This window comes from Rosa rugosa, chromosome 4 (assembly GCF_958449725.1).
Source record: "Rosa rugosa chromosome 4, drRosRugo1.1, whole genome shotgun sequence".
NCBI lineage: Eukaryota > Viridiplantae > Streptophyta > Magnoliopsida > Rosales > Rosaceae > Rosa > Rosa rugosa.
Genome location: NC_084823.1, coordinates 18,116,735 through 18,121,030, shown reverse-complemented (window position 1 = coordinate 18,121,030; position 4,296 = coordinate 18,116,735). Strand labels below are relative to the sequence as shown.

Sequence of the window (4,296 nt, the reverse complement as noted above, 5' to 3'; positions counted from 1 at the left end):
ACAGCCGCGAATAACCAAAGGCCGGTTCTTTTTTGGACAAATTGATTAGAAGCTGGAATCAGTGAAATGATCATTGCCCCATTGCTCGATAAATCATATACAGATAGATATAGTTATACACAGACATGCAGTCGAGGAAAAATCATTTTTGGGTTTTCTCCCATCATCACCATCCTTCGCCTTTTCGCCGCTGTTGAGAGAGAGAAAGAGAGAAAGAGAGAGACTCTCAGTCTCCTTCACTTTCGCAGATTTAATTCAATTACAAAGACACGGATTATTTTTGAAATTCATGAACTTATGCTATTGGCCCGCCTCAGTCATATCTCCGGCAAGCTGCACAAGAAGGTCTGGATTGCCGCCGGCCATATTCTCTCTCTCTCTCTCTCTCTCTCTCTCTGATCCCTCTGTCTGAAATCTCAGGTAAATTCCAAGTCTCAGATCTGGAGGCCAAGAGTCGTGAAACCGTCTACACCGCTCCGGCCTGCAATAAATTCAGAGAAGCAAAGCCGTCGAGCAAGTTGTGCTTGGAGAACTCCGACGAGATGGAGTCCCCGACGGTGTCCGTCCATCAGAGAATTGGATTCAAGTTTTGCTTTGGGTTTTGCATTTTGCTAGAAAATGTCATCATCCCATCTGATTGCATTTTGCAGATGAAAAAGGAAATAGAAATGGAGAAGAAGAACTGAAGGTACGACGGGACACGTGAAGAACTAAAGGAATTGGGAAAGGTCATTTTTACCCTTATTTTGTGCCTCACGTGCTGGGCACGTGGTCATAGTTAACGGTTCTGTGACGGAAATCGACCGCAGGTACGACGTTGATACGAAAAAATGAGTTCAGGTATCACATTGATAACTTTGAAAGTTCAGGTATCATTTCAAAAGTCCTCGAAGAGTTCAGACACTGTTGAAGTATATATATACTTTTGAGGGTAAATTAGTCTTTTAACCTCATTAAGTGCCTCACGTGCTGGCCACGTGGTCATAGTTAACGGTTCTGTGACGGAAATCGACCGCAGGTATGACGTTGATACGAAAAAATGAGTTCAGGTATCACATTGATAACTTTGAAAGTTCAGGTATCATTTCAAAAGTCCTTGAAGAGTTCAGACACTGTTGAAGTAAAAAACTCCAAAGAGAAATTGAAGCTTTAAGCAATTAATCTAAAGTGAGAGAGCTAGCTGTAAACCGGTTAAACTCTCGTGTAACAGCCTTGATGAAGTCATCAATACGTAGACTTGAGCTCGAGCTGGCAACAGAATTGTCAATCACTTCGTGTACTTACCCATATTTGCACTATCAATATGACCAGTCTTGATGAGGCATCATTAACCATCGTTGGCTTAACCATCAATCAACATGAAGAACAGAAACAGCAGTCAGCAAATCTTGACTTCTGCTCCAGCAAATCTCAATTAATGCAGCCCTAGTGTATGACTTATTGTATTTATCTTTCACACTTGGCTATAGGCAATTTGTATCTATATATATCCTCCAGTTTGGAGAAGAATCAACCGGCAAATTATACCATACATCTCTATAATTGACAAAGAGTGGTAGTGTAGAGAAAAATGGGAAGCTTGCTAGTAGCCGAAAATGTCTCATCACGTTCCATCAACATTCCAGATTTCCAGTGTTGCCACTGGTCTCATCATCAACTGGGAAAACAAGCAACATTCCTGTTCTAGGTTTCGGAACTGCTACATACCCTTTTGTTGGCTCAGAACTCGTAAAAGAAGCCATTCTCGATGCGATCAGACTTGGCTACAGACATTTTGACACAGTCGCTCTTTACCAGACGGAGCGGAATCTCGGTGAAGCCATTTCAGAAGCTCTTTCTCTTGGCCTTATCGAATCCCGGCAAGACCTCTTCATCACTTCCAAGCTGTGGTGCAGTGATGCTCACCCCACCGTGTCTTACCTGCCATTCGCACTACGCTCAAGTAAAATAACTAGTACCATGGTTGAGTTAATCAGCATTAATTTGTGGAATTGATTGATAAATTTACATGCACATATCCATATGCATATATATGTTCATGCAGGAACCTAGGACTGGAGTACCTTGATCTATATCTCATTCACTGGCCGGTGAGTGTGAAGCCGGGAAACTATGACTTTCCGTTTGACAAAGAGTACCTTATTCCAATCGACTTCAAGGGTGTGTGGGAAGTCATGGAGGAATGCCAGAAGCTAGGCCTCACTAAATTTATAGGAGTTAGCAATTTCTCATGCAAAAAGATCCAGAACTTGCTAGCCGCTGCTAAAATCCCTCCTGCAGTCAACCAAGTAACTATATATTGATCCGTTACATCTCCACATAATATGTGAAAATAGTTTAGATTCACATTATAGAACTGTTAATAGTAACAATTCACACTATTGATCCCTCCTGCAGTCACTCTATATATCTATACATATATCCATATATGCTGGATCTGGTGGAGGTGTGCAAATTTAATTTTTCTAAAATACGTAGCTCTTTATTTTTGGCTTTATTTTGCAAAATAATTCTTATATGTAGAGGGTCTTAGGAACAAGTTCATTTCATTTCCTTCAGTCCAAAAATAAATAAATCATTATATTTCCTATATATTTCTATGTAGCGGTGAATGCTCTAATTGGTTATACAATCAATTTGCAACTTTAGGTGGAGATGAACCCGCTTTGGCAGCAGAGAAAGCTAAGAGAGTTTTGCCAGAAAAATGGTATACTAATCATGGCTTACTCTCCTTGGGGATCAAATGGAGTCATGGAATGTGAGACGCTCAAGCAGATTGCAGATGCGAAAGCAGGGAAAACCCTTGCCCAGGTACGTTAGCTAATCTAGAGTAATGAAATTGTTTTTGTTGAACATTCGATGTGAACTTTGAGCGCATATAATTTCTGATATGAAAGTTTGATGACTATATTTAGTTGAATTGATCGATTTGCAATTTTGCATATATGTAGGTTTGTCTGAGCATATATGTAGGTTTGTCTGAGGTGGGCATACGAGCAAGAGGTGAGTTTCGTGGTGAAAAGCTTCAGTAAGGAGAGGATTAGTGAAAATGCTGATATATTTGAGTGGGAGCTTTCTCCAGAGGAGGTGGAGAAGATCAATCAAATTCCACAGAAAAGATGATTTCCTGCATTCGAGTACTTCGTTGCGGATCATGGCCCTTACAAGACTCTTGATCGAGGAGCTGTGGGATGGAGAGATTTAACAATCACAATTCACACTGCATGAATGCATGAGTATAATTATACACGATACAACTCTTAATGCAATTTCATGTGCAAGCAATAATTCCATGGCTCTAGCTGGGAATCTAGTTATCTGCATCCTTGAGATCTCCTTCTGAAATAACTTGCCATGTCTTTTTTTTTTTTTTTTTTTTTAAGATAATGTACACAAAGTATCATATCGATCGATCACTATATATATATATGACATGTCATCAACCCAAACACGATAGTCACGAGAATACATATAATGACATAATGTATTAATGTAAAAACCATAATTACATGCTCACAACATATGCACAACAATCATAAAAGGATTAAGGCTTACCTTCAGCAATAACAGGCATGGATTCCATCTTATGCAACTGCTTAACTCGATCACTGAATGTGGTCTTCTGTTACTTACCAACTTGCTTCTCAATGGACAGAACTTATGCAATAGTCGTGGTAGTAATCAGGGACCAATTCATCTGTATATATATATGAGACTTAAACCTCAAGAAGCTTCCCATTAAAGCATTCCTTGTCGGTTTAGGTTTCACGGTTAGATTCCTAATGTATCACAACTTGTAGCCTTTCTTGTAGACTAAGCAATGGATTACTATCCTTAATGAATTGATACACTACTTCATTAAGTCACTAGTATTGATTCACTGTTTGTATCCATGTTAAACTAGGATTGATATTAAGCTAATCATCAATTACTTTATGATGATATGTGTTATGTCCATATTTGATCTTACAATTAATCCTAGCTAGAAGCAAGGACGGAGGTATGCACGTACACAGACTTGACTAGGCTTTTTGAAAAATAATTAATACCTATATATGTTTCTCTATCACCCACAAGATAACTAAAAATGTGGCTTGGCTAGGCTTCTTAATTTGTTAACAATATGGTAAGTGACTGAGTTGAATATAGTGGATGTGATCTTGTGAAACAACCAATAGGGTGGGAGAGAATTGTCAGATAGCCAAAACATAGAGTTGACGACCAATCTATACTGTCTTTCCAAGTCATTTCATACAATAAAGTTTTTGTTACATTCAATTCTTACAATCTAAAGCT

At 38.9% G+C, this 4,296-nt stretch overlaps 1 pseudogene; it reads left to right on the top strand.

Annotated features, from left to right (window-relative positions):
• Positions 1-1,542: 1,542 nt before the first annotated feature.
• LOC133745566 (non-functional NADPH-dependent codeinone reductase 2-like) lies at positions 1,543-3,335 on the top strand (annotated as a pseudogene).
• Positions 3,336-4,296: the final 961 nt, after the last annotated feature.